This window comes from Salvelinus sp. IW2-2015, linkage group LG1 (genome assembly GCF_002910315.2).
Source record: "Salvelinus sp. IW2-2015 linkage group LG1, ASM291031v2, whole genome shotgun sequence".
Lineage (NCBI taxonomy): Eukaryota > Metazoa > Chordata > Actinopteri > Salmoniformes > Salmonidae > Salvelinus > Salvelinus sp. IW2-2015.
The window spans coordinates 40,405,099-40,417,429 of NC_036838.1; the positions used below are offsets into that span (position 1 = coordinate 40,405,099).

General features: G+C 40.5%; 1 protein-coding gene across 5 annotated transcripts in view; it reads left to right on the forward strand.

Annotated features, from left to right (window-relative positions):
* kcnab2a (potassium voltage-gated channel subfamily A regulatory beta subunit 2a) overlaps positions 1–12,331 on the forward strand; it is a 131,220-nt gene that overhangs the window by 668 nt on the left and 118,221 nt on the right. The gene's annotated exons all lie outside the window — the stretch shown is intronic.

The following is a 12,331-nucleotide window of genomic DNA, read 5'->3' on the forward strand; positions in this document are numbered from 1 at the left end:
TGTAGAATCAATGTTTTTTTCCCACCGAGATAATATTTGTTTTATATTGGYTATTCGGTTTTCCCTCGTCAATAGTTATTGAATTAAGCATGCCYTGACTTAATATTGTATATTCTGAATCAGGGATGGATGGAGAACCATACACACCTTCAAAAAAAAAAGTCAAAATCATAGGCATTAATATGGAATAGGTCCCCCTTTACTTCTACAACAGCCTCTACTCTAATGGGATGGCTGTCCACTCGATGTTGGAACATTGCCATGGGGACTTGCTTCCATTCAGCCACAATAATTAGTGAGGTRGGGCACTGATTTATATATTTAACTAGGCAAGTCAGTTAAGACATTCTTATTTACAATGATGGCCAAACCCGGACAACGCTGGGCCAATTGTGTGCCGCCCTATGGGACTCACAATCATGTCCGGATGTGTTACAGCTGATGTTGGGCGATTAGGCCTGGCTCGCAGTCGGCGTACCAATTCATCCCAAAGGTGTTTGAGTTGAGTTCAGGCCTCTGTGCAGGCCAGTCAAGTTCTTCCACACTGATCTCAACAAACCATTTCTGTATGGACCTCGCTTTGTGCACGGAGGCATTGCCATGCTGAAACAGGAAAGGGCTTCCCATAAACTGTTTCCACAGTTGGAAGCACAGAATTGTCTAGAATGTCATTGCATGAATTAGCGTTAGGATTTCCCTATACTATATGGGCCTAGCACGACCCGTGAAAAACGGCCACAGACCATTATCCACCAAACTTTACATTTGGCACTATGCATTGGGACAGTTAGCGTTCTCCTGGCATCCATAAAATCTAGATCCGGTAGGACGTCATTGTAAATAAGAATTTGTTCCTAACTGACTTAACCTAGTTAAATAAAGGTTAAATGTAAAAATAAATAAAAAAATAACAAAAAAAACATTGGTAAATTGTGATTCATCACTCCAGAGAACGCTTTTCCAATTGCGGTGAGCTTTACACCACTCCAGCCTACGCTTGGCATTGCGCGTGGTGGTCTTKGGTTTGTGTGTGTGGCTGCTCGACCATGTGCTGACGTTGCTTCCAGGGGCAGTATGGAGTGTTGCAACTGAGGCCAGACTTTCTACGCGCTTCAGCTCTCGGRGGTCCCGTTCTGTGAGCTTGTTTGGCCTACCACTTCGCAGCTGAGCTGTTGTTGCTCCTGTATGTTTCCACTTCACAATAACAGAACTTACAGTTGACCTGAAAAGCTCTAGCAGGGCAGAAATTTGAGGAACTAACATGTTGGCAAGGTGCCACCCTATGATGGCGCCACATTGAATGTCACTGAGCTCTTCAGTAAYGCTATTCTACTGCTAATGTTTGTCTATGGAGATTGCATGGCTTTGTGCTTGATTTTATACACGTGTCAGCAACAGGTGTGGCAGAAGTAGCTGAATCCACCAATTTGAAGAGGTGTCCACATACATTTGTGTATAGAGGTCGACCGATTTCAAGTTTTCATAACAATCGGTAATCTGCCTTTTTGGACACCGATTATGGCCGATTACATTGCAATCCACGAGTAGACTGTGTTGCAGGCTGACCCTGTTACGTGAGTGTTGCGTCAAAAGGACCTTGTGGCTGCAAGGAGCCAAGATAAGTTGCTAGCTAGCATTAAACTTCGTATYAAAAAAATCTTCACATAATCCCTAGTTAACTAAACATGGTTGATGATATTACTAGGTTAACTAGCTTGTCCTGCGTTGCATATAACCAATGCAGTGCTTGTTAATTTATCCTCGAATCCACAGCCTACTTCAACTTCGCAAACGGGTGATGATTTAACAAAGCGCATTGCCGAAAAAAGCACAATCTTTGCACAAATGTTTGCCTAACCATAAACATCAATGCCTTTCTTAATATCAATACATAGACATATTTTTTTAAACCTGCATATTTAGTTAAAAGAAATGCATGTTAGAAGGCAATATTAACTAGGGAAATTGTCACTTCTCTTGCGTTCAGTGCAAGCAGTCAGGGTATTTGCAACAGTTTGGGCCGCCTGGCTCGTTGCAAACTGGGAACCAATTTTACATAATTATGACTTAACATTGAAGGTTGTGCAATGTAACAGCAATATTTAGATTTAGGGTTGCCACCCGTTTGCTAAAATACGGAATGGTTCTCTATTTCACTGAAAGAATAAACGTTTTGTTTTTGAAATTATAGTTTCTGGATTTGACCATATTAATGACGTAAGGCTCGTATTTCTGTGTGTTTATTATAATTAAGTCTATGATTTGATAGAGCAGTCTGACTGAGTGGTGGTAGGCAGCAGCAGGCTCATAAGCATTCATTCAAACAGCACTTTCCTGCGTTTGCAAGCAGCTCTTAGCAATGCTTGAAGCACAGCGCTGTTTATGACTTCAAGCCTATCAACTCCCGAGATTATACAATAGTCAAAGGTATATGAAGTACAAATGGTATAGAGAGAAATAGTCGACGCGTCATTATTKCTATAAAAACTATAACCTAAAACTTAACTGGGAATATTGAACCACCAGCTTTCATATGTTCTCATGTTCTGAGCAAGGAACTTAAACGTTACATGGCACATATTTCCCTTTTACTTCTCCAACACGGTTATTTAAACCAAATTGAACATGTTTCATTATTTATTTGAGACTAAATAGTTTTTATTTATGCATTATATTAAGTTAAAGTAAGTGTTCATTCAGTATTGTTGTCATTGTTTTATTTATATATAAAAAAATTAAATCATAATTGGTCGACCTCTAAAGTTCCAGTCAATCGTTTGGACACCTACACACCTTCCAAGGTTTCTTTATTTTTACTATTTTCTACATTGTAAAATAATAGTGAAGACATCAAAACTACAAACTAACACATGGAATCATGTAGTAACCAAAAAAAAATCTAAATATAGTTGAGATTCTTCAAAGTAGCCACCCTTTGCCTTAATGATAGCTTTGCACACTTTTGGCATTCTCTCTAACAGCTTCATCAGGTAGTCAGTTGGGATGCGTTTCAATTAACAGGTGTGCCTTGTTAAAAGTTAATTTGTAGAATTGATTTTGTTCTTAATGCCTTTGAGCCTATCAGTTGTGTTGTGACAAGGTATGGTTGGTATACAGAAGAGAGCCCTATTTGGTAAAAGACAAAGTCCATATTATGGCAAGAACAGTTAAAATAAGCAAAGAGAAACAACAGTCCATCATTACTTTAAGACATGAAGGTTAGTCAATCTGGAAAATTTCAAGAACTTTCAAYGTTTCTTCAAGTGCAGTCGCAAAAARCATCAAGCTCTATGATGAAACTGGCTCTCATGAGGACCGCCACAGGAAAGGAAGACCCAGAGTTCATTAGTTAACTGCACCTCAGATTGCATCCCAAATAAATGCTTCAGAGTTCAAGTAACAGACACATTTCAACCGTTCAGAATGAATCAGGCCTTTGCGGTTGAATTGCTGCAAAGAAACCACTACTAAAGGACACCAATAATAAGGGGACTTGCTTGGGCCAAGAAACACATGCAATGGGCATTAGACCGGTGGACATCTGTCCTTTTGGTCTGATTAATCCAAATCTGAGATTTTTGGTTCCAACCGCTGTCTTTGCAAGACGCAGAGTAGGTGAATGGATGATCTCCGCATGTGTGGTTCCCACCGTGAACCATTGACAAGAAGTTCTGATGGTGTGGGGGTGGCCTGCTGGAGACACTATCTGTGATTGATTTAGAATTCAAGGCACACTTAACCAGCATGGCTACAACTGCATTCTGCAGCGACACTCCATCTCATCTGGTTTGCACTTAGTGGGACTATCATTTGTTTTTCCACAGGACAATGACCCCAAAAAACACCTCCAGCCTATGTAAGGGCGATTTGACCAAGAAGGAGGGTGATGGCGTGCTGCATGAGATGATCTAGTCTCCACAATCACCCGACCTCAACCCAATTGAGATGGTTTGGTATGTGTTGGACTGCAGAGTGAAGGAAAAGCAGCCAACAAGTGCTCAGCATATGTGGGATCTCCTTCAAGACTGTTGGAAAAGCATTTCAGGTGAAGCTGGTTGAGAGAATGCAAAGAGTGTGCAAAGGTTGTCTACTTTGAAAAATCTAACATTTATTGTGATTTAACCCTTTTTTGGTTACCACATGATTTCAAATGTTATTTCATAGTTTTGATGTCTTCACTATTATTCTACAATGTAGAAAATAAATTAAAACCCGTGTGTGTGAAACATCCCTTTTTCAGGACCCTGTCTTTAAAAGATAATTTGTAAAAATCCAAAGATTCTTCATTGTAAAGGGTTTAAACACTGTTTCCCATGCTTGTTCAGTGAACCATAAACAATTCATGAACATGCACCTGTGGAATGGTCGTTAAGACACTAACAGCTTACAGACGGTAGGCAATTAAGGTCACAGTTATGAAAACTTAGGACACTAAAAACGCCTTTCTACTGACTCTGAAAAACACCAAAAGAAAGATGCCCAGGGTCCCTGCTCATCTGCGTGACCTTTGCCTAGTATGCCGCAAGGAGGCATGAGGACTGCAGATGTGGCCAGGGCAATAAATTGCAATGTCCGTACTATGAGACGCCTAAGACACGCGCTACAGGGAGACAGACGGACAGCTGATCGTCCTCGCCAGTGGCATACCACGTAACAACACCTGCACAGGATCGTACATCCGAACATCACAACTGCGGGACAGGTACAGGATGGCAACAACTGCCCGAGTTACACCAGGAACGCAATCCCTCCATCAGTGCTCAGACTGTCCGCAATAGGCTGAGAGAGGCTGGAATGAGGGCTTACAAGGAATGAGTGTTACACCGAGGCCTGTACTCTGGGCAGGATCGAGGTGGAGGCTCCGTCAATGTCTTGGTTCGGTGTGTCACAGCATCAACGGACTGAGCTTGTTGTCACTGCAGGCAATCTCAACGCTGTGGGTTACAGGGAAGACATCCTCCTCATGTGGTACCCTTCCTGCAGGCTCATCCTGACATGACCCTCCAGCATGACAATGCCACCACGCACAGAATGAGCAGTATAGCTGATTTCCTGCAAGACAGGAATGTCAGTGTTCTGCTTGCGACAAGCCCGGATCTCAATTCCATGAGCACGCCTGGACCTGTAGGATCGGAGGGAGGGCTAGGGCCATTCCCCCAGAAATGTCCAGAACTTGCAGGCTCTTGGTGGTAGTGGCGGTAACATCTCATAGCAAGAACTGCAAATCTGGTGCAGTACTTAATGCAGCTGGTGGCCTCACCAGATACTGACTGTTACTTTTAGATTTTTGTTCACGGACACGTTATTCAATTTCTGTTAGTCACGTGTCTGTGAACTTTTTCAGTTTGTCTCAGTTGTTGAATATTATGTTCATACAAATATTTACACATGTTAAGTTTGCTGAAAATAAATGCAATTGACAGTGGGGGCATTTCAAAAAAATTTTTTGCTGAGTTGTATGTTAATAAAAGCTACATACAAACCTGGTCTCTTTTTCTTGAGTAAGGAGCTCCAAATTGCAGCGTTTTCAGCCTAGCTCAGTGCTTTCTGTGGTGGAACAAGCCAGCGGAAAATACTGTGACTGGCTCAGTGTTCTGTCACTCATGGGGACACTACGGCACCGCCAGGTCTAAGGGTAGAGCTCTAAAATTCTAGCCCCTTGGGTGCTGCCATAGAGTTACATTAGAAGTGCCCATCCAAGAAGGCTCAAGGTCATTGACCACAGATAAAATTACGTCAAATCACGTTATATCTACAGTAGCTTTGATTGAACATACTTTCAAAATCTTAGCTAGCAGTCATCATACACACAGGAAACTGTTGCGCGTGGAAAAACCCAGCAGCACTGCGGTTCTTGACACACTCAAACTGGTGCACCAGGCACCTACTACCATACCCCGTTCACAGGCACTTAAATAATTTGTTTTGCCAATTCACCCTCTGAATGGCACACATACACAATCCATGTTTCAATTGTATCAAGGCTTAAACATCCTTATTTAACCTGTCCTCCCCTTCATCTACTCTGATGGAAGTAGATTTAACAGGTGACATCAATCCGGGATCATTGCGTTCACCTGGTCAGTCTGTCATGGAAAGAGCTGGTGTTCCTAATGTTTTGTGCACTCAGTGTACGTCTATACTATAGGATTACAAAATCATATTGTGTGCTATAAGCCTATACATAAATGCAAATGATGCTGTATGTTATTCAAGCTTAGCCTACAGTCGTATMCATGTCACTACACTGTCATCCTCTTTGATAGCACATTTCTGACATGTTAACATTTAGCGCCGTTGCACATACATGCTAGCATGTGTTATTCTGCTTGAGCAATCTGTACAGTAGAGCAATGGAGGCCTGTATGCCTTCCTTTTTCTGGACGGGGTGTTGGGGGGCCAGGGTGAAGTCACACTAACTCATTGGTTAAATGATGCAATTATAGAAGTCTTCTATTCAAGTAAGTAAATATATTTTGAAGATAGCTACATGAACATTGTGTGCAGGCTAACTCAAATGATCTGCTAATGTAATATTAGCCTAACAGCTAAACTGGGAATTGATTAGACTTACCAGTGATGAAATGATTGGAGCAGACCCTAGGTCATCCTCCAGATCTTAATGGGCAAAGCCATTTTTTTCTCTTTTCTGACAGGTCTTGAGTCATATCTCCTTGGTGTTTCAACCTTGTTAGAGCAGCCAAATACTGCACAGAAATTGACTGTGACAATGGCTCAACTAGTTTTAGGCACTGTTATCATGCAGCTTGGGTTAATCAGTCTGTCAGTAATTGATGCAGTGGTCTTCCAACATATCCGCCAGGAGGTGTCGTACGTCAACTGGCAACCCTCTGTTTGTGAATCCAGATATACAGATATGAGAGCCGTTTGGTTCCAGGTGAAGACAGTCTTAGTACAGAAATGCAGGGAGCATAACTGTCACTGGGTAGTGAGTGAGGGGTTAATATGAATGGGTGGGTTGATATATTTATATATACAGTTGGAGTCAAGTTGACATACATCTTAGCCAAATGCATTTAAACTCTGCTTTTCACAATTCCTGACATTTAATCCGAGTAAAAATTCCCTGTATTAGGTCAGTTAGGATCACCACTTTATTTTGTTCACATTTGTGGCCTGCTGGAGGTCATTTTGCAGGGCTCTGGCAGTGCTCCTCCTTGCACAAAGGCGGAGGTAGCGGTCCTGCTGCTGGGTTGTTGCCCTCCTACGGCCTCCTCCACGTCTCCTGATGTACTGCTGTCTCCTGTAGCGCCTCCATGCTCTGGACACTACGCACAGACACAGCAAACCTTCTTGCCACAGCTCGCATTGATGTGCCATCCTGGATGAGCTGCACTACCTGAGCCACTTGTGTGGGTTGTAGACTCCGTCTCATGCTACCACTAGAGTGAGAGCACCGCCAGCATTCAAAGTGACCTAAACATCAGCCAGGAAGCATAGGAACTGAGAAGTGGTCTGTGTCACCACCTGCAGCATCACTCCTTTATTGGGGTGTCTTGCTAATTGCCTATAATTTCCACCTTTTGTCTATTCCATTTGCACAACAGCATGTGAAATTTATTGTCAATCAGTGTTGCTTCCTAAGTGGACAGGTTTGATTTCACAGAAGTGTGATTGACTTGGAGTTAACATTGTGTTGTTTAAGTGTTTATTTTTTTGAGCAATGTATATATGTGTATATGTATTGTTGTATGTATGTGTGGTACTGTATGTATGTGCCCAGTTGGTAGTGAGGAGGGCAAACACTTAAATGCCTGTCAGGGCAGGAGCACAGATGGTGCCCAGAACTCCCTTATGTCATTGCCTGGCTCCGATCCAGAGGAGAAACACTCCAGAACACTCACCACTATGGGACATACCGAGGCATACTCGCTGGGAACTGTGATCATGTTAATAATGGAGAAAGGGTTCTAAGAAGCCCAAGCTGCATTCTCCTATCCAGCGTCCTTCAACTCCCAATGAAGATACATGGCATTTATGCCCCTAGTCTACTGTCTGTGGGACCCTGCTGGACATGTGACAACGGTTGACGTGAGGTGGTGCAGCTGGCACCAGAAGCTGGAGATGTGACCAGAAATGTTACCTTTAGCCGTAACCGCCGCGCAGCAGTCGCAGAACAAGGAAATATCAGTCCACTGAGAGAAACATGCGATTTAAACTTCACTACACTTTCTGAAAGCAGCGGTCACCAACCCGGTCGAGTCTCCAAAGCATTCCTAGTCGATCGAACAAATATTTCTGCAAAAAAACCCAATGATAAAGCTTATTTATTTGGTGGTAGGTGCCAACCCAATTTCAGGTGCCCTGTTGCCATTTTTTAACCATTTCGTGTGGCTGAAGGCATAAATCTGCCTTCCGGCAGGCTCGGAGAGCATATCAAGTGCACTATTATGCCTTCCACTGGCCAATTGGATGGGTCAGATTATAGGTCGACCGATTTTATGATTTCAACACCGATATTATTGGAGACCAAAAAATGCCGATACCGATAAATCGGACGATTTTTTTTATTTTTATTAAAATATGACAATTACACCAATACTGAATGAACACTTTTATTTTAACTTGATATAATACATAATAAAATCAATTTAGTCTCAAATAAATAATGGAAACTGTTCATTTTGGTGATAAATAAGCAAAACAAAGTGTTGGAGAAGAAGGAAAAGTGCAATTTTGCCATGTAAAAAAGCTAACAACGTTTAAGTTCCTTGCTCAGAACATAAGAAAGCTGGTGGTTCCTTTTAACATGAGTCTTCAATATTCCCAGGTAAGAAGTTTTAGGTTGTATTTATTATAGGACTATTTCTCTCTATACCATTTGTATTTTATATACCTTTGACTATTGGATGTTCTTATAGGCACTATAGTATTGCCAGCCTAATCTCGGGAGTTGATAGGCTTGAAGTCATAAACAGCACAATGCTTGAAGCACAGCGAAGAGCTGCTGGCAAATGCAGGAAAGTGCTGTTTGAATGAATGCTTACGAACCTGCTGCTGCCTATCACCGCTCAGTCAGACTGCTCGATCAAATCATAGACTTAATTATAATATAATAACACAGAAATACGAGKCTTACGTCATTAATATGGTCAAATCCGGTAACACTCATTTAGAAAACAAAACGTTTTCTTTCAGTGAAATACGGAACCGTTCCGTATTTTATCTAACGGGTGGCATCCCTAAGTCTAAATATTGCTGTTACATTGCACAACCTTCAATGTTATGTCATAATTATGTACAATTCTGGCAAATTAATTACGGTCTTTGTTAGGAAGAAATGGTCTTCACACAGTTCGCAACAAGCCAGGCAGCCCAAACTGCTGTATATACCCTGACTGCTTGCACAGAACGCAAGAGAAGTGACACAATTTCCCTAGTTAAATGAAATTCATGTTAGCAGGCAATATTAACTAAATTTGCAGGTTTAAAAATATATACTTGRGTATTGATTTTAAGAAAGGCATTGATGTTTATAGTTAGGTACACATTGGTGCAACGACAGTGCTTTTTTCGCYAATGCGCTTGTTAACCTCTCTTGGGCACGTGAGACGGTAGCGTCCCACCTCTTCAACAGCCAGTGAAACTGCTGGGCGCCAAATTCAAATACAGAAATACTCATTATAAAAATTCAGAAAACAAAACATATTTTACATAGGTTTAAAGATTAACTGCTTGTGAAGTCAAAACAGGAAGACAAAAAAATCAAAATTGTATCCGTAAAGTTCATAGAAACATGTCAAACGATGTTTATATTCAAACCTCAGGTTGTTTTTAGCCTAAATAATCGATCATATTTCAACCGGACAATAACGTAATCAATTTAAAAGGTAAACAAGAAACGCACTCTCTCGGTCTTGCGCAGGAAAAAGCTCTGTGACACGGCAGGGTCCACTCATTCAGACTGCTCTTACTTCTTCATATTTCAGAATACAATTTCATTTTTTCAGAATACATTTTTCAGAATGCAATTTGAGTCCTAAGTCAATGGATACTGTATTAGCATTGAATAGAAAACTACAAAACCCCCCCAAAAATAACCTGAGAAAAATCCATTCAGGAAGTTTCGCCTGCCAAATCCGTTCTGTTATACTCACAGACACTATTTTAACAGTTTTGGAAACTTTAGAGTGTTTTCTATCCACATCGACCAGCTATATGCATATCATATATTCTGGGCCCGAGATGCAGGGAGTTTAATTTGGGCATGCATTTTATCCAAAATTCCGAACGCTGCCCCCTACCCTAGAGAAGTTAACAAAGAAGTAGGTWCTCCTACATGCTTAATTTAGTTATTAATGTAACTTTAATTGTTCTACAAACATTGTGCTATATTTTTTATTTTTAATACACTAAGCCTGCACGATGTGACTAATGATTTGAAAAAAGTTGCTTGAAATGCATGAGCTGACGCAGCAGATGGGAACGTTTACCTTGAAATGTTGATAAACTGAGGCTATTTCTTCACATAAGCGCAGCGATGCACACACGGCTGTAGGCCATAAGCGCAGCGATGCACACACGGCTGTAGGCCGTAAGCGCAGCGATGCACACACGGCTGTAGGCCATAAGCGCAAATGTTCGATTAGCAGTAAAACACCGTTCTCGAAAGTGACCACGAATGCGATTATGCACATAATGCTTTTATTATAAACGTGCATTTTTATGGTAAATTCTTCCCCCCAAAACTTCAAACTCACGTGCTGTTTATGTATGCCAGTTAGGCTCTACACCACTTGTAAAMKGGATTAATGTGCTTAACTTCTTAAAATTATTTGGCAACTAGTTGTGATACAAACCTTCTCAAAACATATAGGCCTATGGGCTAGGCTGCATGAGGTGATGGAAAAAAATTGATTCTGCTAGTCCGTGGTGTGTAATTGGTCCTGATGRCTAGAAGGTATTTTCGGTCATATGCGACGGTAGCGGCAACGTTATGTACAAAATAAGTAAATTTATAAACAACGCAAATAAATGAACAAAAAACGCAATCGGCTGGGGGCACGTAAAACGTCTGCGCCTTCTCCAGCGACAGCTTACATATCTAACAATAATAATAATAATAATAATAATAAATGTACTGAGTAAGAGCAAACGTATCTAACTAACATAATTAGTTATACAGCCTGATAATATCAGTGATGGTGTAGACCTAAATCAGCATGTTGTTTGTGCAACAGTATCTTCTAAATCATAGAGGAATWTGCAAAGAAAGAATATATTKGCTACATGAAGTAGCTAAGAGAACATGCAATGCAGCCATAGRTTATAGGGTCCCCTAGGAAACACTTAGCAACACTTTAGTTCCCGACCCTGTCAAAATAACTCCTCCCTGGCTTTTTAATTCGTTGTCATCTCAAACAYCACAGTATTCAAAGTGCCCACTATTATATTCTAACTATAGAATTAGAACAGTCATATTTCCATGATTCCAACAGTTTTGCTCTAATTCGCAAGTCAAATTGCAATTGCAGCATTTGGTTAAAAAAASTCCGAGATTATTTGCCCATATCATGCAGCACTACGTGGCAGTGTGGAAATTCTCAATTGTGCAGTGGTGTGAAGTACTTAAGTAAAAATACCCCAAAAATTACTTTAGTACTTTAAAGTATCTGTACTTTACTGTTTTTATTTTTGACAACTTTTACGTTTACTTCACTACATTCCTAAAGAAAATACTGTACATTTTACTCCATACYTTTTCCCTGACACCTAAAAGTACTTGTTACATTTTGAATGCTTGGTCCAATTCATGCACTTGTCAAGTGAACATCCCRGAGTCATGTACTGCCTCTGATCTGGAGGACTCACTAAACACAAATGCTTTGTCTGTAAATTATGTCTGCGTGTTGGAGTGTGCCCCTGGCGATCTATAAATTAAAAAAACAAGAAAATGGTGCCATCTGGTTTGCTTAATATAAGGAATTTGAAATATTKTTTTACTTTTGATACTTAAGTAACAAAAGTAAATGTAATTGATGTACTTAAGTATATTTAAAACCAAATACTTTGACTTTTATTCAAGTAGTATTTTACTGGGTGACTTTTACGTTGATAGAACATTACTCAAGTATKTTTTACTMTTACTCAAGTATGACCATTGGGTACTTTTTCCATCACTGCAATTGAGTGCAGGAAATGCAGAAATTATGAAAGTTCATAAATTTAGTTRTGGTTGAATTGAACAGTATAAAATAATCAGAATGGAGGCACTTAGAATGTATGTGTTGCCACACTAGGATCACTCACTACTCATAAAGCAAATGTAGAACTTTTTATTATTCAAAAACTAAAAACGCTGTCATATTTT